Below are 22,964 nucleotides of genomic sequence, written 5' to 3' on the forward strand. Positions count from 1 at the left end.
TTTTTGTAAACTTCCATACATCTGTGTTCTTTTCTCTTATATAGTTATCCTTCCAATCAAAGTATTGGTTGAATTTCATTAAATTTCAATTTAATAAGTTTATATATCTTATTATATTGTTGGCTGATTTTAAGAAAATAAATTCAATTAAACCCATATTTTACTTTTTTAAAATCTCATTAAGATTAAAAAAAAACTTTGTTCACATGAGTGTTTTTTGTAATTCTAACGTTTTCAGGGACAAATTACACAGACCGATTTAAGAGCAATTACAACATTTTATTTCCCAATCTTTAGTTTAGCAAATCCAGAGTTCATGTTGCCACCATGGATGTAACGAAAGATTAACTGTCAACTATCCAACTATGCAAATGTTGTTTTAAATACAGTATGTGGTGAGTATTAAGGCCACATGTCATGCTTTTCCGGTTATTACCCGTCCCCTGGTGTGTTATGAAGGTTTTTGTGCATGTAAACGGTGTGCAGAGTCGAAACCCTCAAAGTACACCCTGTAGCGAGTAAAACTCTAAAACAGAAAATACCTCGCCAAAACGCCTCGTTGGTGAAACGTCATCATGACGTCATCTTCATTTGATTCTTCCGGGTACGGGTCATGGATGTATAATAAGAACTGGATACAGCGTGGGAGGCGGGGCCTCATTCATTCCTTTGAGAGTTGCTAGGCGCATGATGATAAAATGGCCCAACTTTTGAGAGCGAAACGTCACAGATTACCCGGCATGCCTGAGAAGTACCCGTATGTGCGCTCATAGCGCATGCGCAACTTTAACCAAAATGCTCGTTCACATTAAGCACGTCCATTTGCGTACACGTAACAGCACCGCACGTTCATAACAGCATGGTAATGGCTTGTTTGGTCTTGTTGTTTGGCTTGGTCTTGACAAGGCGGCAGTTAGCAGCTAGCGGCTAGCTAGTAATTATGCTAATGTACACATCAATCGTTATGTACTTATATTTCGCTGTAACAGGATCTAGTGATATCCAAGCAACAGAGCTTCATTTAGCATGAAATAATTATTGCACTGTGTATATATATATTAATATATATATTTATATATTAATATATATATATATATATTGTGGTGATTGACATTATTCACCCACGGAACTATGGGTTGGGGTATTGTTCCGCATGGACATTAGTGAGTTGACCGGACTTCCTGTTTCCCCCGGTCTTATCTTCCCGGGCTGAAAGCTGTTTACATGTTGTTCTGATGTTAAATAAAAGTCTAGCTTGTACCTTCGATACCCCGCCTCCGACTCCCGTCTCTCGGCACTACATTGGTGACCCCGACATAAGTCTCGTAGAAGGATCCGAGACTGAACCGAGCATGGCAAATAACGCCGTTTTTTTCAAACTGCCGGAGTTTTGGGATACATCTGCGGCTGCATGGTTCGCACAGGCGGAGGCTCAGTTCGCCCTCCGCGGGGTAACTGATGACGCATCACGCTATTTCCACGTCGTTTCGGCACTGGGAAGCTCCACTGCGACCCGGACGGTGGGCTTTATTACATCTCCCCCTGCCCAGGATAAATATGCAGCGTTCAAGGCTTTCCTGCTAAAGACTTTCGAGCTGTCTCGGTCGGAACGGGCCCGACGCCTGCTCGCTATTCATAGCCTGGGAGACAGCAAGCCTTCTGACCACATGGAAATGATGCTCAACCTGCTAGGTACGGAAGAACCCAATTTTTTGTTCATAGAACTGTTTCTTCGGCACATGCCGCCGCATGTTCAGACAGCGCTCGCTAACACGGCTATTACTGAGCCACGCGCTTTAGCCGAAGAAGCTGACCGGTTCTTCCTGGCCACCCAGCGTTTTACCCCTGAGGTGCTGGCCCCGACACGCAGCGGCTCCTTCCCTGGTAGAGGCATGCCACCTAGCAGAAGCTCCAGGGCCGACGTCAGCGACTCCAGCCCTGGCCTGTGTCAGTACCATGCACGCTATGGGGCGAAAGCGAGGATGTGCCGTCCCCCCTGCACCTACAAGGAAACAGGAAACGCCAAGGCCTGCGCTCGGTAGTGGCCGCGAGCGTGGGCACATCCAACCGGCTCCTGTTCATCAGCGACACCCTCTCTGGTCGCAGACTCCTTTGTGACACAGGAGCCCAGCGGAGCGTCCTGCCGGCTACGGTGGAGGACGCCGCCGGTGGGGGCCACGGCCCACCTTTGACGTCCGCTAACGACACCCCTATCCGCACCTATGGCACAAAGACAGTGGACCTGTGTTTCGAGGGTCAGCGGTTTAAGTGGGATTTCATCACGGCTGACATCTCCTTCGCCCTCCTTGGCGCAGACTTCCTGTGCGCTCACGGACTGCTGGTGGACGTCAAGAACAGCCGCCTGGTGGACGCACTGACGTTTGCCTCGTTCACATGTACCCGCGGCGAGGCGTCATTCAGCGGGCTCTCCAGCTCACTCTCACAGGGTGACAAGTTCCAGCACCTTCTCAGTGAGTTTCCCGACTTGACGCAGCCCACCTTTTCCGCTGCCACTACCAAACACAGGGTAGAGCACCACATTGACACTGAAGGCCCCCCAGTCTATGCTAGGGCCCGGCGGCTCAACCCTGACATGCTGTCGGTCGCCAAGTCGGAGTTCGACAGCATGGAGCGTCTGGGCATCATCCGCCGCTCGGACAGCCCTTGGGCTTCGCCACTCCACATGGTCCCTAAATCAGCCGGTGGCTGGCGACCGTGTGGTGACTACCGCCGCCTTAATGACGCCACTACGCCAGACCGCTACCCGGTCCCTCACATCCAGGACTTCTCTTCACACCTGGCGGGCAAGCTGGTTTTCTCCAAGGTGGATCTGGTGCGGGGCTACCATCAGGTTCCGGTGCACCCCTCAGACGTCCCCAAAACTGCGGTGATTACGCCGTTCGGGCTTTTCGAGTTCCTGCGTATGCCGTTTGGACTTAAGAACGCAGCTCAGTCCTTTCAGCGGCTGATGGATTCGGCGCTCAGAGACATGCCATTCATTTTCGTCTATTTAGACGACATCCTTGTCGCCAGCTCCTCCTCTGAAGAGCACCAGGCACATCTCCGTGTCCTTTTTGCGAGGCTCAGCCAACACGGCCTGATTATCAACCCGGCAAAGTGTCAGTTCGGGTTGTCCTCCATCCACTTCCTCGGGCATCTCATCAGCAAAGATGGAGCAGCCCCCCTCCCATCGAAAGTGGAGGCCGTGTCCGCCTTTCCACGACCGTCTACAGCTCGGGCGCTCCGAGAGTTCCTCGGGATGGTGACGTTTTATCACCGGTTCATCCGCCGGGCGGCCCACACCATGCGCCCGCTGTACGAGGCCCTCAAGGACAAGTCCCCCGGCCAGGCCATAGACTGGACGGCTGAAAGGGAAGCCGCTTTCGATGCCACCAAAGCCGCCCTGAGCGAAGCCGCCATGTTGGCTCACCCGTCACACAGGGCCCCCATCGCTATCACCACCGACGCGTCTGACTACGCTGTGGGCGCGGTGCATGAACAATGGGTCAACGGCGCCTGGCAACCGCTTGCCTTTTTCAGCCGCCAGTTGACTCCCAGGGAGCGCAAGTACAGCGCTTTCGACAGGGAACTCCTTGGTCTCTATTTGGCTGTTCGCCACTTCCGTTTCCTGCTGGAAGGCCGGGAGTTTGCGGCGTTCGTGGATCACAAGCCACTTACTTTCTGCATGTCCAAGGTGGCCGAGCCGTGGTCCGCCCGACAGCAACGCCAGCTTTCGTACATCTCCGAGTACACCACGGACATACGACACATCGCTGGCAAGGCTAACGTGGTCGCGGACTGCCTCTCCAGAGCGGTCATCGGAGCTGTGCAGCTGGGCCTCGATTACCTCCGCATGGGCGCTGACCAGGCCTCTGACCACGGGGTCCAGACCCTCAAGGCCTCGGTCACGGGATTGCGACTGGAGGAGGTCACAGTCGGTGACTCGGGCGCGAAGCTGTGGTGTGACATCTCCAAGGGCCAGCCTCGACCGCTAGTCCCTACGGACTGGCGCCGACCCGTTTTTGAGGCGGTTCACAATCTTTCCCACCCCGGTAGGAAACCGTCCGTGAAGTTGGTGTCGCAGAAGTTCGTGTGGCAGGGGCTTAAGAAGGACGTGAAGTCCTGGGTCGACGCATGCGTGGCTTGTCAACGGGCTAAAGTCCACCGCCATACTAGGGCCCCTTTTGAACTGTTTGCGGTTCCTGAGAGGAGGTTTGACCATGTCAATGTCGACCTCGTAGGTCCGCTTCCCCCCTCTCACGGTTTCACCTACCTGTTTACGATGGTGGACAGGACGACCCGCTGGCCCGAGGCCGTTCCCCTCACCTCGACGTCAGCTTCCGACGTCGCCCGCGCTTTCATCGGCACGTGGGTGGCGCGCTTCGGGACCCCGTCTGACCTCTCCTCTGACCGCGGTTCTCAGTTCACCTCGGAGCTGTGGAACGCTGTTGCTGTGGGTTTGGGGGTCAAGCTGCACCGCACCACTGCATATCACCCCCAGGCTAACGGATTGTGTGAGCGGTTTCACCGATCCATGAAGGCGTCACTGTGTGCCGGATTGACAGACGGCAACTGGGTGGATAAGCTCCCGTGGGTTATGCTCGGCCTCAGGTGTGCCCCCAAGGAAGACCTGCAGTCCTCGTCGGCGGAGCTCGTCTATGGCCAGACGCTACGGGTCCCCGGGGAATTCATTCCCACCGCCACTGTACCCTGGTCTGCAGCCGGGCAGCGCTCCTCCCTGCTGGAGACCGCCGGGACATTCACGCCCGTCCCCACGTCGCAGCACAGCAACCCAGCTTTCCGGGTGTCCCCCGGATTACGGTCGGCGGATTTCGTTTTTATTCGCCACGACGCTCACCGCGGTCCCCTGCGCCCCCCTTACGACGGTCCGTTCAGGGTCATACGTCACGGAGACAAGAGCCTGGTGGTGGACGTTGGTGGCAGGCCTGAGACTGTGTCCGTTGATCGGATTAAGCCTGCTCACGTGGACGTTTCCAGGCCGTTGGAGTTGGCTCTGCCCCCACGTCGGGGCCGCCCTCCCATGTCCCGCCCCCCACCCCCTGTGGGGATGCCCTCGCCCTCGTTGGCGCCCCTGCCCCTGCCCTCGCCTGCGGCCCCGCCCTCCTCAGCCCCTGTGGTCCGTACGCGCCGGGGTCGGGCGGTACTTCCTCCCAGGCGCGAGGGTTTTGACTATGGGTGAATTCTGGGGGGGCTTGTGTGGTGATTGACATTATTCAACCACGGAACTATGGGTTGGGGTATTGTTCCGAACGGACATTAGTGAGTTGACCGGACTTCCTGTTTCCCCCGGTCTTATCTTCCCGGGCTGAAAGCTGTTTACATGTTGTTCTGATGTTAAATAAAAGTCTAGCTTGTACCTTCGATACCCCGCCTCCGACTCCCGTCTCTCGGCACTACAATATATATATATATTTATATATACAATGCAATAAGCTTCTTAGTTCAATAAGAAGCTACAGGGACGTTAATCTAACGTCGGTTATATTAACTTTATTTAATACAACATTTACGGTACAAGATTTAATCATACAGCCCATGTAGTATAATATTTTACAAATGATGAATTACAGCAAACATGTGCAATATATCCATTATTACAACTCCGTGGGGTGGCAGTGAGACGATATGGGCGGCGCGGTCCCGTGGGTTAGATGCGCGTTCACAATGCAGAGGGATATAACTCTCAGAATAACGTTATTAGCACGTTTTTACAACTTGAGGAACAAATGTTTTTAATAAGGGCTATACAAGTGTTCATACTGGGTGGTTTATTTAGTTTAAAAAAAAATATTCAACGATTTACAGACCATTCTTTCCCCATGTAAGTCAATAGGAAAAAGTGTTTCCGGGCCCAGCAACCTAAAGGAAGTGTATTACCGCCGTTTGGCCACAACGAATATTCTACTCAGAGTCCGGCGCACTTCCTGGGGGCTTGGGTTGCCACCCCTGTGATTTCAGACAGCTGCAGCATCCAGATACACAATGGGTACTATTTGTAGGGCGGCTTGTGCCAAAGGTGAGACTGCCAGGAGAAGTTAATAACAGCTGAATCTGTCACTGCCAATTGCACAAAACAAAGAGGTGTGGGGTTCCAAGGATGGGCACAGTACATCACGTAGGCAGATACGGGGGCACCTATGGCCACTTTGGACCCCACAGGCTGCATATGTCTGAGCCATAGACTGTCTGAGCAGACCCAGGAATAGACAAGAAGATGGCTTAAGGAATCAAATAGCTGAGGTGTCACAGACCTGTGCCAGTATGCCATTAAACTTACCAGTGAGATGTGTTTTTGTTTGTTTTTAATCCTCAAAATGTTTACATTTGTTAATATGCATAATATGTGCTGTATATGTACTACGAACACAATTTTAAAATAGTTTCTACAAGTGACATTTGTACTACAGTCAAACTGAATAAATAATGTATAAAAGGGCCCCTATCAGATTTTTCACATGATGATTTTAGTCATTATAAAGAATACTTCTCTAACAACATTTCGTAATGTCTTCGGAGACATAGGACATTTGTCAACCCTGAAGCATTTAGGAGGATTTATAGTGAAATCATAGTATTTCATGTTTGAATACATATTATGCATTAAAACTATGCACATGGAGGTTTAAAAATTATGGCACCAGCGTTTATGAAGCAGGCTATGCATCATTTAAAACATTTTTTGGGGGATTTACTCTTTCTACTCTACTTTTGAGTGGTCGACTGCGCCAAAGATAAGTGCTTATTTGCACTAGACCATGTTTGTATGACATTTGTTTTATTTTAAATTAACTTCAATATTACAATGTATAATAACAATCTTCATGTTAGATTATACTGCTGTACTTTAGCATACTCCTGCTATTCTTGTCCTTGTTATTCCCTAAGTCACAGGTTTTTTTTTTATTCCAAGCTATTGCCATTCCTATTTGTTTGCTGATTTCTTATGAATGTTCTTTTACTGGTCAGTAAATTGTTTGTTAATAATAACATAGACATAGAGATACAGAGACAGAGATGAGTGATATTAATTAATGTTAATCATTTCATCTTAAAGTACTGTCTGTCTGTTCTTCCTCACTGAGTTCCTCTACCCAAGAAACAAATTATTCAGGCACAACCTGTCAGGTAATTTGTTACACGAAAACTGGTTCGGGTTGGTTTTGTTTCTCTTTCAGTCAATTTTGTATGATTGAGTTAAGTGGCTACTTGGAAATGTTCTCATCTTCCTCTCATTTTGTTCATTTTTAATTGATATCATTTTGATGCGAAAAGGTGCTATTGAAGAAATGTTGCTTTGGCTTTATATTGGTCTGTATGATGTCATGTGATCAACTGAACAGCACGGAACATCTTGCATTGCATTCTCAGCCCTCCAAACATTTATCAATTTTTTTTATCATTTTTATGATTGAATCACAAGAAGAGAGTTCAACCATCAACATACACATCTCAAAGCAGCAACAATCCTGCAAGTTTTCAACAATTGTAAGTGCTACTGCATTGGCTTCAAATAAGCCAAACCTCTATGTGGAATGTACTTGTTTTAGTGTAGTAGACGCAGGTGGGTTTTCAGTCTTCAACAGAAGATGTGTAGACTTTGTGCAGTCCTGAAATCAATGGGGAGCTTGTTCCACAATTTTTGAGCCAGGATACTGTAGCAAACAGGCGTGTTTTTGTTGAGGGGTACCAGGGTCCCACTCTCAGTGAGGCTAATTGGGCGAAGCAGAGCGAAGTGCACATACTTGAGTTTATGGTTTAACCATGTCCTGATGTAAGTCATATCTCAGGTGAATAATGATGAACTTCACACATTTAAAGATGCTGGAAACAGTAGATACTTTTGTATAACTCAGGTCTATTTTGAATAAGCAGTGCACCTCAGACTTGGTATTGAAGAAAAGATTGGCCATCGGTACCGGTCAGCTTGGGAAACTAAATAACATATGAAATAGCATGAACATTTCCCTTCGCACAAAAATAACACTGATGCACTCACTGATTACATCCATTGCACTCTACGGATGTGAAACCAGGACATGCATTTGAAATTATGCTACAGGAGAATCCTTGGAATATGCACCAAAGGGTTCAAACAGGAGATACAGACACAAACAAGGTTGCTTGATCCAATTATAGAAACTGCTAGACGACAAAAGTTGCAATCGGCCAGCCAAATAACACATTCTTGTAGTGGCCAAACAGCGGGACTACAACTTCTGTGTCACTCACGTCACGAAATTGGTCGCAGTGAATGTGGAAGAGCACCAGTAGATCCCACGACGGGTATCTTTGATTTTGAGAGTCAGGCCATTTTTGCTTCTTGCTCTATTTAGCAACTATATATTGTGATGGCACCCCTACTCCATGTGTAATGGTAGGTCCCGATGTGAAGTAATCATGTTATGCACGTGAAGCGCTCTCTGTCTGTATATTCTGTCTGTCTTGTTCAGCCACATGTGTTGATCGGTTGAGAGAAGGATGAATATATAATGTTCCTGTCCTTTAAATAAATATGCCAGGTAAAGGCTAAAGACACATGAATGAGTGACGCTTTGCTTAATCTCCATAGCACATAGAAGGAAGACTGGGCGTCCTTTATCCAGTTCCCTTTATACATCCATGCAGTGACCTGACCTGAACTGGATGTAGGAAAGGCCTGATCCATTCTCAGCAAGGTAGGCCAGAACCAGAGTCTTGAAGCAGGTATGGCTTGCCAGTCAAGGGAAGGAGAATTGTTATGGGGGAGAACCTAGGGAGGTTGTAGACCAGGGATCACCAACTACATTTGTCCAAGGGCCTAGTGGAGCACGCTCATGTACTGGGGAGCGCATAAAGCTTAGCAGACTCTTCACGCTAACAAAGGATCACTTATTCCTACGCAGTACGCAGGCTACTGTCCCGCACTAACCACTCCGCCAACGCCACAGTCACTCCCGCCGTGCGCGCCGGATGAGAATGTCTGGTGGGCCGGATGTGACCCACGGGCCGCCAGTTGATGGTCACTGTTGTCATGGGCGCGGGAAGGGGGGTGCTGAGGGCGCTGCAGCACCCCCTAGCGGCAGGCAGGCGGTGCGGAGCTCCCCTGTCTGAATTATTATTTGACGGTTATTGCTGCTCCCGCTGTGCATAATCTGTGTAATATTTAGCCAATAAATTCCACATTGTTGGTAAAATAATATTTTACATATTTGTAGTGAAATGAGAACTCCTCTCCTCTGAGCGGTCATTTTAAAGAGACGTCCATTAATGATGACAGGAGGCACAGCAGCCCTCTGTCTGATGGACAGATGTGTTCATGATGACTTATATATTTACTTTGATTAATTGACAGTGCGGTATAATGAGACAATAACAGGCTTCAGATGCGGGGACATACACACACACACACACACACACACACATACAGTATATTTATATAAATATATACAATTTCAGAATCTAACAAGTATGAGAGCACCAGGCCCGGTTCCAGAACAAAATGACTCAGGGTGCATCTGAGATTAGAGAGGGTGCAGTGGTAAAGTGCTATTTTTATTATTATTACATGTTACTTGTTAAATACTCAATACTGTGGGCAATCCCCACAGGAGCAATTTATTTTATAAGTGGGGAGTGGACCTAACACCCTCTAGGGGGTCCTCACCTCCTCTAGGAGGGTCCTCACCTCCTCTAGGGGGGTCCGGGTGGATGCTCCCCCGGGAAGACATTTTTAATATATTGAAGTTAAAAGCATCAATATGGAGCACAAGTTGTATTTACAAGTATTTAAAGTAAGCAGAGCACACCAAACCAACTGAGACCCGTCTGTCCGCCGCATCTACGCACTGTACAACACGCACCTACACACTGTACCACACACACCTACAGCTTCTAAAGCATAATCAAGCTACAGCCGTTGTGTATTTTATTATGTGAAGCACTAAATGGTTTTAGAAAAATATCGACTCTTTGTTTGTAGATATCTACTAAACTAAAGCAAATAAAGAGAGTAGGCCTGTTATACTGCGTGATATACAGTACTCAAGTTGTAAAAAAAAATCAGGGGGGATGGTGGATTTTATCATATGGGGACATAATTTGTGCTGATAACCCGCAGAGGTTGGGAGACCAACCAGCATAAAGATAATTATTATATTCCTAAAACAACATGCATGTTATGGATGTTCAGATACTCCTTTCATTGCTCTTGACCAAGGCACCTCAGAATTGGAGTCGGTCCCCAGGCTGCCATGGCACCACTAACATTTAGGGTCAAATGCAGAGGACAATTAGTGCAAAATCTTTTTTTCACTTTAATTTAAAGGGGGGGAGGGGATACACAAAAGTGGTTATAATGGAAGTCTATGGTACAAAACTTGTAGGTTAACAGTCCCTCATTTATTATTCAGATGGATCAGCTGATGATACTAATAATAAAGTCAAAATTGTTTTTAGAATATTGAATTATAGAATATTTGTTCAAAAAAGCAGTTACTGGTATACGATCACAACTGGTATCTAAGGGTTAATTTTGTATCGTGATTAATTAAATCATTATGTAAATGTAACACTTCATGAAGAAATTGAGGAAACGTTTTTGAAATATATTGATCCGTCATCATTTTATTGCAGGTCAAATACAAATCTTTTATGTTAATATTTCCAATGTTACTTTTTTTAACAGGGCATTAAGTGCAAATTGAAATTGTTTACAAAATATATTAAACGATTATACAGATAATACAAAATAGGAACAATGTTGTCAATGGCTGCCTATTCCACTCTCCCCCATCTCATAGAAGTTTCCAAAACTTTTCATAATAATGCGTTTTGGTCTCGATTTTTCTGGCTCTTGCTTTCGGATTGTTAGCTAAGCAATGGCTTTGAAGCCAAGTTGACATAATATGCATCTGGTCTGAACTTGTTCAGTGGAGGGCCAACACACTTGATGAAAAGCAAGGCTGACATGCTTTTTACCTCGAGGGAGCTTCTAGTTGTGGTTAAAATGTTCATCTGACTAAACCCACGTTCACACTCAGCTGTGGAGATGACCAGAGTTCATTGCTTGAAGGAGGGGTTTCAGCTCTTCTGGTGCTGGTGGTACTGGTATCATTTCATCAACAGTTTTGAGTCTTACCAGCTAGCTAACACGAGAGAAAAACGTAGCTAGCTCCAAACTAAGTTGTTATTGCTGCTTATGTCCATAGATTCCACCTTTGGTGACACAAGTAATGAGTAATGACTAAGATTACAGACTCTTGACTTATTTTTAGTCTTTTTAAATATGAAGTCCCTCAGATCGCGTTGTCCTCCTGGTTGCTTGGCCATTGTGATGACCGTTACCTGCGCTAGTGCTGCTATGCAGGTTCTGGCATCAATCAAACAGGCGCATCACAGCACTCTGGTGCCCTCTAGGGCACTCGCATAGCATAGCGTCAGTGACTTGGTAAAAATGTCATTGCGTGTGTGCGTGCTCCCTCGTCCGCAGTATTTTACTCAAAATGCGCAAAATAAATGTTGAAATAGCAGTGATACCAGTGCCACGTTCATTGATAAAATTACATAAGGGATGGAAAGGGGGGGTGGCAGTTTTAGAAGGGGGATGATTTTGACTCAGAGCCCCCACGAGTCTGCTATATTATGCACAAGTCAACAGCAGACTCAGAGATTCGCAAATCCTGACTCACTGTGCAAAACATAGCATACTCTTGCGGACTCAGAGCCATAACCGTATAGCAGTAGATCCAGAGATCCAGTAGACTCGTCCCCATGCACGAGTCAACAGCAGACTCAGATTCGCCAAATCGCCAAATAACCCTTTTTTTGTGAACAACATTTTTTATTAAAGCAAAAGCCACTGTGTAGCGGAGGTTAATATAACGTCAGTTTAATATGCTCGTGAAATGCAACAACTTTTTGGTTTCACCGGTAAGATTTCTACTGTCTTGGTGAAGCTGACTCATATGACTCAAATGACTCGTATGGATCTCTTCAATGACTGACTCATAAGACTCCGAGTCCATAAAAGGATCCGGATTTGCCATCTCTAGAGGATACACGCGAGCAGACTACGTTGAAGTGTTTTCATTACTCGCGAATAAAAGCCCCGCCCCCTCCTTCACAGCTGGTCGATTTCAACAGAGGAAAACCGACAACTGGAAGATGAGTGGAAAAGCGTCACAGAAATATATAAGTGCTCACAGCTCTGTGGGAATTATTATGTGCAATTCATTTCTAAAAGGATTTCACATTACTATAATTATATTTGTATTTAAATGTAGGCTACATTTTACACCAAAACGGAACACAAAAGCAGGAACAACCATCATACATTGAATTCCTTGACTAACAAGAGAAAGATTCATTCATTTAAATAAATATTTAACCAGAAATGGGCCGGTTCTAAGGGGTTATTCAGTTAAGCCCGATGAGAGGGGATACAGCTGTGTGCATGTCATCATTATCATACGTCGTTTAAGAGTGACGTTTGAGTGAACGAGGACATCCCAATTAATACCTGAGGACTCCTCTGTCCTCGCGTCACCTCCTCGTGTCTCTCGCTCGCATCTTACGGAGGCGGAGCTAAGATGCAAGGAAGTGACGCGAGTGAGGGAAAGGAGCAGTCGATGTATCCATAGATCTCTTAATGTTGCTCTCAAAGTGCACCAGATTTATGCTTTTAACTTCAATATTAAAACAAAATCTTCCCGGACCCCCCTAGAGGAGGTGAGGTCCGCTCCCCACTCATAAAAAAATAGCACTTAACCCCTGCCTATATGCCGTGAGCTGATTATCGAGCCTTCATTGTAACAGTCGCGGGTGTACTGTGTGTTTGCGTGTGGGGAGTGTTGCAGTAGAACATTCCACTTTAGCGCCCCGGGGGGTGCTCGCGCTTTTGTGCGTGCTCTATAGTGCCCGTAATAGTGTTCACTGGAGTCCAGCACCTCAGCACCCCCACTCAAAATACCTTCCCGCGCCTCTGAATGTTGTCGACCAATCAGGTTACTGCTTCTCTTTGGCACAATACAGGTCCATCAATTAAAACCCTTTCAATTCACAGCCACATAAAGGATAACAGAGGTATATGTGTCCAGAGTGCAGGAGGGATGAAACATGCAATTGCTTATTATTCCGCTTTTAATGATCCTCATCAGATCCCCGTCGAGCTTTGTATGTCCGGCCAGGATGTTGTAGGCTCGGGCCAGGAACAGCCTTTATCAATCCTGCTGCCACATATTTCATCCAATAATTTCATAATGTGCAGTAATCTGATGTTCCTTTGAGTTTTGCAAGCCATCCATGCTGCACGTCAGGAGGGGCCCCATCGTGTGTGTGCAGGAATGTGGCTGCTAAAATGAAAAACATGAATTTTCCATTGAGGAGTTGGAGGACGTTCTATAGGAGCTCACTGCATGTATAGATAGAGAGGCAGCTTTCTGGGAAGCATTTTCCTGAGGGCACCGTATAGTTTCCACCTGTGGTGGTGGGCAGGTTCACATGTTGGAAGGTTCCTGAGTTTCCGTCCACTCTCTCGCCCCCCCCCCCCCCTCTGTGGTTGTTTTGTGATGTTGGAGGCATGAGCAGGAAACATTTGTTGTGCACAGGATGCCCCCTAAACACACCGCTCCCACTCGGCTAATAACTTTAACACTTCTTCTTCCCCTTTGCACTTCCTCTTTGGCCGGTCACTTCCTGTGTGGTGAGGAGGTACAACGTGCTCAGTGTGTGTGTGTGTGTGTGTGTGTGTGTGTGTGTGTGTGTGTGTGTGTGTGTGTGTGTGTGTGTGTGTGTGTGTGTGTGTGTGTGTGTGTGTGTGTGTGTGTGTGTGTGTGTGTGTGTGTGTGTGTGTGTGTGTGTGTGTGTGTGGTCAGACTCGTAGTGTAAAGCAATACTTACTTATGCAAACTGTATCTCCCCAGGGACAAGACACAATAACTGGTTCTGTTTTTATTTTACTTTTTTCATTTGATTGAACTAGTGCAAAGCATGTATTAATAACCATTGGGAGGGTCTTGCCTTCACATATTTTCCCCCAACTCTTTCTTTCTTACTATGCTCCAAAATGTTGTTTAACCTTCTCTAATATTTAGATTCTGAACATATTTAAATGACAATAAAACATTTACACTTTTTTTTGTCGTATATTTATTGTAATTTGAATTATTTTCTTTTACTAATTGTCTTATTTAGAAATTATTTGATGGTCCTTTTTTCATTTCAATTATACATGTTGGCCTCTTCTGTTCATTGTATATTTTATGTGTTTGATTTGTATTTTTATTATGTATGCTTTATAAATAAATAATTGTTATTATTACTAATATTATTATTATTATTATTTGTCTTATTATTGTGCCAATGATGATTATCAAGGGAGTGTATTTCAAATATTTTAATACGATTCCTACTTTACTTATGACTCATGAGTAACAATATAATGCATTATTTAGTTTTATGTTGAGTTGAATACGTACTTTATGTTTTATTGGTTTATCTCATTTATGTGTAATATGTATTCATTAGTAATCTGTTCTTTTGTGTTGGATTATGGTCTTTATGTGTATAGTTTAAATAAAAAACCTGGGGTTCTTGTTAAACTGTGTTTGGAGAGCTGCAAAACATAATTGCATTTTTTTTTACATTCGTGCCTACTCATAACATTTACACCATATGCACAAAAATAATTCATAAAGGAAGTGGTAAGCGCGCCAGGAAGCATGTGAGCTACTGTACGTGACTCCACAACTACAATATTCTGGGAATTCCCTCACTATCAAACTTCCCAAACGAGAAAAGTATTTAAAGACAAATCTTAGTCACAGTCATTGTTATATGTTCAGATTAAAGTATGAAAAAGCAGCTTTACCATTTGGATAAAGATTAATGAATGGGAAGTGTGTGTGTGTGTGTGTGTGTGTGTGTGTGTGTGTGTGTGTGTGTGTGTGTGTGTGTGTGTGTGTGTGTGTGTGTGTGTGTGTGTGTGTGTGTGTGTGTGTGTGTGTGTGTGTGTGTGTGTGTGTGTGTGTGTGTGTGTGTGTGTGTGTGTGTGTGTGTGTGTGTGTGTGTGTGTGTGTGTGTGTGTGTGTACGGGAGGTGTGTATGCTGATGAGCAGGGGCCAGTCAGAAGGAAGCAACCCCCTCCATCCCATCCTCACACAGGCCCCCACTTTCTACAGAGAGGAGCAGGAAAAACAAAATAAACACTACTGGGATGGGGGGGGGGCGGGTTGAGGAGGGGGAGGGGGGCTATACAGGATGTTGTTTGAGTTTCAGATCCTGTTTTCATCCATTTTCCCAAGGAGCGACTCTAACGCAGGTGCACCAACAGCCCCCCCACCTTCACCTCCTCCGCCTTAATGCCCGCCCCCTTACTGCAAAGCCCCACCTGACCTCCCTCCCCCCTTTTGACCAAATAAGTACAGCTCTTCCCCCCAGTTTTTTGTTGTCATGTTTGTTGTTTCCTGAGGACGGAGGAACCAGACATTTTTTGGAATTGTTTATTGTTTTGTGTAGCACTTTTTCCTCTCTTAAAGGGGACATGTTTTAATGCTCAAAAAGCTCTTAATTGTTCTCATACTGCCTGTTCGGCAGCACCTCTTTTCACCCTCTGTCTGAAACCAGAGACCAGTCTGCTCTGATTGGTCTGACACAGAACTCTTTTGTGATTGGTCAACCTCTTAGAAATGTCCGGCCCCTTGGCCTATCACGTACAATGTGTTGGAAAGCTAGCCAATAGAAGCGCGAGTGTAATATAGTTATGTCTTTATGTATTATTAGGCAGGGGGGGAGTGTGTATCTGGAGGGAACTTTGGGATTTTTGCATTTGCAGAACATTTTCAAGCACTACAGGAAAGGCAAAACACAAAAAGCATAATAGGGCCCCTATATCGACCTGTCAGTCACACAGTTTGACACTGAGTTGCTTTTCTTTTCCAACGCTCTGTCATAAAAAGGAGGGGGTTAGCGTGCTAGATACTCACTGCTAGCTCCAGAGGTAAAGCATGCATTAAGGCCCCACATGTCTGCAGGAGCTCTTTTTTTCCACCTCAAGTGTAACAACATAAATGACATTCTGCTGCTGGACATGACAGGATGTAATTACTGCATTGGGTTACTTGGAAACATAAATGTCAAAGGTCTAATGAATAAAAATACTCCCCACTCGTGCCCCGAATCCATTGCCGAAACTCACCTCCCCCCCAGAAAACTCAGGGGCTGCATTTCATTATAAATCATTTTCCAGTTTTTAAGTGTGCTTCTGAGCAAAGTTTCCATGAGATCATCAGCTGTCAGTATGGGGAGCCAGTCTTAGCTTATATTCTGAAATTCAAACCAGCAGCAGCAGCAGCATGGCAGGCGTGCAGCAAGGAGTCTCCCGCTGGTAAAGATGTAGAAACGCCACAAAACCGGCAACATGAATAGTTTGAGAAATATCAATATGACTTGATAAATAGACTCTATCGAAGAAAAACAATTTCAAGTTTGAGTTGGGAACGAGTCTAGAGGCGTAGGGGGAAAAATAAGTTTTAAAAGGAAGTCACAGCAGCAGGAAAGCAACACATCCCACAGTAAATGTTTATTGATTTAACAGGTGCGGCTGCTGTTAGTTAAAGGGGACCTATCATGCAAAATGCACTTTGTGATGTCTTTTATACATAAATATGTGCCCCCGGTGCGTCGGGGAACTCACGCAGAGTCAGAAAATAAAATCCTCTCTCTTTTCCGCCATACCCAAATCTTTTAAAAACGGGTGTACAGCGAGTGGATACAGATATGCTGCCGATATGACGTCAAATCGGCAGCGGACCCACAAAAAGTTTCTATCAGAAAAGATGCCTGAGGTGTTTTGGACGTAATCTCATCTTTGTTTACATTAGCAAGCCTCGCTAACACTCAGAGCTAACCTGTACTGGAGAGCACATGTGTTTAAAAAGCAGGAAATAAAAAAAGGAACTCACCTTGTGTTAAACCCGCGAGAGAAAAAGCATTTGAGCTCCATACTATTTCAGGAATAATCCTTGACGTGGTTTAAACAAGATGGCGTTTTATCACAGCAGAATTTTACTTTATCTCCGGTAGAATTCTGATCAGGCATTAGCTCCGCCTCCCCTTTTTATTTTTTTCAAGCTAAGGACCCAAAATCCGCGTTTCTCTATCAGGGCTTCAAAAGAGGGGTATGAGCAGTATGAGACAATGGGTGAACTGTTTGGTATTTTAAAGGGGACCTATCATGCAAAAGGCACTTTTGTATGTCTTTTATACATGCAACTCGACTTTGAAAGGATAACAACTGGTGACTTCTAGAATTGTGTGAGTAACATTCTGTTTTTAGACTTCTCTGTTTTAGTGTGTGTACTCTGTAATTGATCTGACTGGAATTGTGATTTTAAATCTCAAAACCGCTACAGTTTCTTTCAGGCAGAAACTTGGGACAACTTATTTGACTGAAACCTTAAAACTGAACTAACTGACTGCTAGGGTTAACTTTGATTTAAACATTTGTAAAATACTACGAGCTTTATTGAGTAGGTGTAACTCTATTAAGGGTTAAACTCATAACTTTATAAGTTAGCGTTTAATGTAATTGTAAAACCATTGTGCCACTGAAAAGACAATAACAACTCAGGAGGGAGCCAGTCTCGATTGAGGCCCATCAACTCTGATCTGCGGCCACTTCCCCCCCAGAAACTGTATTTAAGGCCCCGGCCCCACGAGGACGAAAACGGCCGTTTGCGTTACTGTTTAGTGTCATATAGACCGTTCGGCCACACGAGGACGACCGAATATGACAGTAAACAACTGCGGAAACGATAACGGGTCCCAAGGTGGATAGAACGGCATACGCAACGCTCTGGGGGGTCCAACGGCTCCGCGTGTGCGCCCTATACGATCATTTTCTAAAGGTGAAAATCTCGTTTTAAATAGTAATACAATCTAAAGACTCTTCCATATGGCTTTGATTATAGGATCGTTTATTTCAACAAATCCTTTGGAAAGACAAAAACCAACTATAGAATATCCTGCTTTACCGCGACCGCTAAACTGCTGAAGATGAAGTCTATGACGCTATCGCGTAGAGCTACGTCGATCCTTGCGTAATGCGGAAGTGGGTGTGGTTAAATCTAAACTTGGTTGGAAAAACGATAGACGCAGCCGGGACACCAATACGGAAGTGGCACACACTGCAGTTCATATATTGGCCGATAGAGACTGACTGCAGAAAGGAGCAATTTCCATAGACCCCCATGTTAAAATGCCCAACTTTACAGCAGGAAAAGACATGTTTCTACCCATGGATGCAATACATATTATTATGAATATAGTTATAACCTTCATGATTATGGATCTGTGAGTGAATTGTTTTCTATCACGACCCTTTTATTTATATTAGGTCTTAAAGTTTTTGCATAAATTAGGGCGTGGTCACATTGAGTGACGGCTCTGTGAAGTGACTGCTGCTGTTAGCTTGTAAAATCATAGACTATATTTATAAAGGTTAAAACGAAATACACAAGTGTTAAGCGTTAAGTGGGATAATAATGTACAACAAACGGCTTCTGTTTGAGGTTGATAAAATAAGGTCATCCTTGTAACTTAGAGAGATGATTATTATGTAGGTCGGAACTGTATGCATCACTAAGGTTAATTTAAATTGGCTATGCTCAAGCATGTAGATAAGCTAATGTCGAAGTAGTGTAGTGTATGTGAAATCAACCTCACAATAAGATGTGTGTATATTACAATTATTAATGTCATATTTCAAGATGATTACTTAGATATTACAATATGGTTGGTTGAGTTGGAGTTCATTATTGAGCTTACACGTTAACGTCACAGTCATCTGAAGAACAAACCCAAACCTTGTTGTTTTTATGAATTGCATTACCAAATAGGCTCTGTGCAAAAGATGGCGTCTATCAACTTCCGGCGGCTGGGTGTGCGGCCGAGTACTTCCGGTTTGAGTACAGAGTTTTGGCAGCTTGACAGTTTGACAGTTTGTTATGACACACCGAGAGCAAGAATGAGCGGATTTCGGGGTAAAGAAAAGCGATTGGCCTTCCAGCGTGTAAGAAAGTCGGCACTACATTGCTGTGTGCCCCTTTGTACAAATTTGTCCCGTTATCAGAATCAGAATACCTTTATTAGTCCCACAGAGGGGACATTTGCAGCGTTACAGTAGGAAAGAGCCACAGACAGCTTAGTGTTGCATATCTTACATGCGTTAAAAAAGTACTAAGTTATAGTATAATAAACAATATTCAAAAAAAAAGTACTAAGTTATCATATAATAAACAATATGCTAAAAAAAAGTTATATACTTTTCAAAAATACAGATAAAAAACAAATCAAACCTACAAATCAAATCCTGTAGCAGTTCTTAGGATTTAGCAGCCCGGTATATATTACAGTTATTAAAGATGGCATATGTATATAATGTATATAAAGTATATATTGCACATAAAGCACATATTGCACATAGTTTGACGGTATTTAACAGCAGCAAGTTACACAATGTTATAATCGGGAGATAAGTTTCCATTCATTTCGGCAAGCCTGGGCAACAACGATTAAAAGATTTATTGCTCCCAAACCAATTGTGTATTTCATTACAAAAAGCAGTTATACCATACTATGTTTAGGTACTAATGAATTATATCCTCAAAACAAACGCACACATAAATAACAAAGGAAAATACATAATTTAATAAATCCACAATATGATAACATTTTACAGATTAATTTAATAAACTTTTACAAAACATATGTTGATGTTGTATCGGGGGAAAATACATATTTAAACATTTAAATTAGTCTCTGCATATTTAAGTAATGCTAGTTTATATAACAGATGAACAGATGTACAATACCCAGAAAGTAGATGCAAAATATATATATAATGTGTGCATTTCCAACATATCCTCTGAAAGAGTGTTATATCAATGCAAGATAAGTTAGTTAGCATCCACAACTTTTGTTAATGGATAACTATTGAGTAAGTGGAGTAGTGAGCCATTCTTTTTTTTTTTTCGTGGTGCGATGTCTGCTGAGAAGTCCTTGTATGCCTCGCTGACTTTGAGGACATCTGGGTCTGGCAGCCCCCCCCCCGCACGGCCTTGTAACGTGTACTCCTTTGAACATGTTTATATGATAATTAGGACTTTAAGAACAATTTTACACTCAGACAACAATCACAAAGTTGTAGCAGGCTACATACAATTACTTAGGACAATAGATATTACCTTACACCGTCAGCAACTGTAAACTGCTTTGGCTTAGTGGAGATGAACACCATGTCACTCACTCTGCCTTGTTTCACACCCTATTAATTACAAAAAAGAATTGTCAAATTAATTGAAAAGGTTGTTGATGCAACATACTAAATCAGCTCTTGGCACAAAGGAAATACTCATTAAACCTTGGATTGGTTGTGAACCCATACTGTACTTACCATGGTTCTTGGCTTGTGCCATCACTGCTCTGTTTCAGTGCAGCTGAGGACAGGTTGAGTGTGGAGTAGTGTGCGGTCTGGAACAGCAGTGCAACATTGTGGTTGCAGAGTGCTGTTCCAGCTACACAGGAACACTTTGCCACTGCAATCTCCACAGGTGAACAGTTCTTAAAACAAAATGTCAGTCATTTTACATTTAGGACACTGCTTCAATACAACACAGACAAATGAGAAAGCTGAGAGCAGGCTGATCAGGCAAGTAATAGGTGTGGGAAAAGGCTAAACCATGTCAGGTTGTCAGTCACATCACATACACAGAAGTTCTTCTGTTTGGAATACTGTAATTTAAGGACATTCAAACAGATACGCTTGTATAGCCTGTCTCAGCTCTCTCAATGTATTATCTTATATTATAACTACATAAAATAGTGTTAGTAGAACGTTGAACAGCTTAACATAGATGTAGCGTACAAAACCAGCCAATACAAATAATTGGACCCTACATGGATTATACTAACCATTCAGTAAAGAACAGCAGCCGTCACAACCAGTTTCTGGGGTTTCCACGAAAGCAGAGACGGTTTTCAACCTGTCATTAAGAATCTTTGATGAAAGCTAGGTTTGGGTTTAGCTAATGTATTTATCATTTCACACGAGAGGGTTAGAAAACGAAAATAAATCTGTAGCCCCTTCATGCTACACACATAGCTAGCTACCAGTTGATGTGAGCAAATGTATTGTCACTATGTAATCTGTTGCAACACGTCAGCTAGCTGGGCTTATTTGAATCCTAAATCACAGGTTACCTACTCTAGCCACATCAAAACCCCAGAACATGAACCTGATTGAGGCTTTGAACCGATGAACAATTTTTATTTTCCTCCCTACTCTGAGATCGTGAGGCTTTTCATGCTTTCTCATGGACCTGTAACAGCTAGCCCTGATGCTCACTCTCCCTGAAGGTAGATCTTTGTTTGAAACTGTGGGGAATTGGATATCGTTCATGCTATCCAAAAAAATGTAATAGTACATCATTAAAACGCTTTACACTGTATCAAGACTGCCAAGTTGTCAAAGTTAGCCAGTAACTACAGCTTTGTTTGTCATTTACCTTCATAATTGTCGACGTAACTGGATATGTAGCTACATCTTGAACCCCTTTTCTCTTTTGCTCCTCGGGGCTGAGCCTGCCGCTTGTACCAGCCGATGTACATCACTGATGTTAACCTTCGGTAGGTCTTGGAGACATGGAGTGTAAAATAGTGCCTATATAATATCTATACGCTATTTCTCTCGCTAACTATTGCTATCCATACCCTATCTATCGCTCATCCCTCTACCGCTCTACCATAGACCGGAAGTTTACAACCGCACACTCAATGAACCGGGAGTTGATAGACGCCATCTTGTGCAACTAGCCTATTGGTATCAAATAAACAGTAAGCATTGGTAACACAACTTCCAAAGTTACAGTAGAATAAAAAGGACCCTGACTCGGACAATATACAATCCAACATGTTCAACAGAAGGGAATCAGTTATATTGTTTGTGCACATGGTACTTTACATATATATCTGTTTGTTTAAGGTGTCCAGGTGATGCAGACAGGCTGGACCAGAGAGTGAGAGACATAACTGGACTCCTCACAGCAGTGAACTTCAGCTCAGGTACAAAGACTCTTTTTTTTCATACTGTGCAAAGAATCAAGAAAGATATTGGTTTAAATAAATGAAGTATTGACTTTAATACACTGATATACATTCCATTAAACAATACTAAATACTAGATCACCTACACATCAGTTAAGTTGAGGGTTTTTTCCATGCAAAAAGTTACATTTAGATGTTAACAAGCAATGTGATTTTGTCAGCTTTCTAATTTAATGTATTGAAGGCAAAGATATTTAACAAATAGTGAGAATTGCTACTATTTATCTCTCAATATTGTCTGTAAAAAAGGTGTTAAAAGTTATTCTTTCAGTGAGACAACAGAGCAAGCCTCTACAGTTGCACTACGTTTTGATAACAGTTAAATATTATTTTGATAACATATATTTCAATGTTGATGAACTTCATACTGTTCATTCATAATCTGATTGTCTTTGTAGCTCACTGTTGAAATAAAAAGAAAACATTACAAAAGAATTATATCTACAGCCCCTAAACACACAAACACACCGCTTTCATAAATAACACACTTGTTCTGCAATAATATGTTTTATGTTTCCTGTAATCTTTGTTAGGAAAGGACATGCCTGAAAGACACGACATGTTCTCCTTCTCTGAGGGTCAAGAAGAACATCCAAGAGGAACATTAAAAGCTGATGTTATGAGATTTTAAGACCAGTACACTAAGAAACTACTTTTATTGTAAAAAAAAGTCAGCTGATCGAATGCACCTATTTCCACATCTACACTCCATCAGCTGATTATTTCTATTTGCCTCGCTTTATGAGCTTCACATCACTTGTGCCTTGTAGCGCAGAGTTTGCAACGTCACAAATAAATAGGGCCAA

The 22,964-nt window shown here is 43.7% G+C and overlaps 1 long non-coding RNA gene across 1 annotated transcript; it reads right to left on the reverse strand.

Annotated features, from left to right (window-relative positions):
- Window positions 1-19,171: 19,171 nt before the first annotated feature.
- LOC307025753 lies at window positions 19,172-22,703 on the reverse strand. The gene is made up of 3 exons (XR_013804250.1): window positions 20,450-22,703; window positions 20,241-20,320; window positions 19,172-20,129 (listed from the first exon to the last, which is right to left on the reverse strand). It is a non-coding gene; the product is annotated as an uncharacterized lncRNA (long non-coding RNA).
- Between the last annotated feature and the right edge of the window lie 261 nt (window positions 22,704-22,964).

Source organism: Notothenia rossii (assembly GCF_949606895.1).
Source record: "Notothenia rossii genome assembly, chromosome: 11".
Lineage (NCBI taxonomy): Eukaryota > Metazoa > Chordata > Actinopteri > Perciformes > Nototheniidae > Notothenia > Notothenia rossii.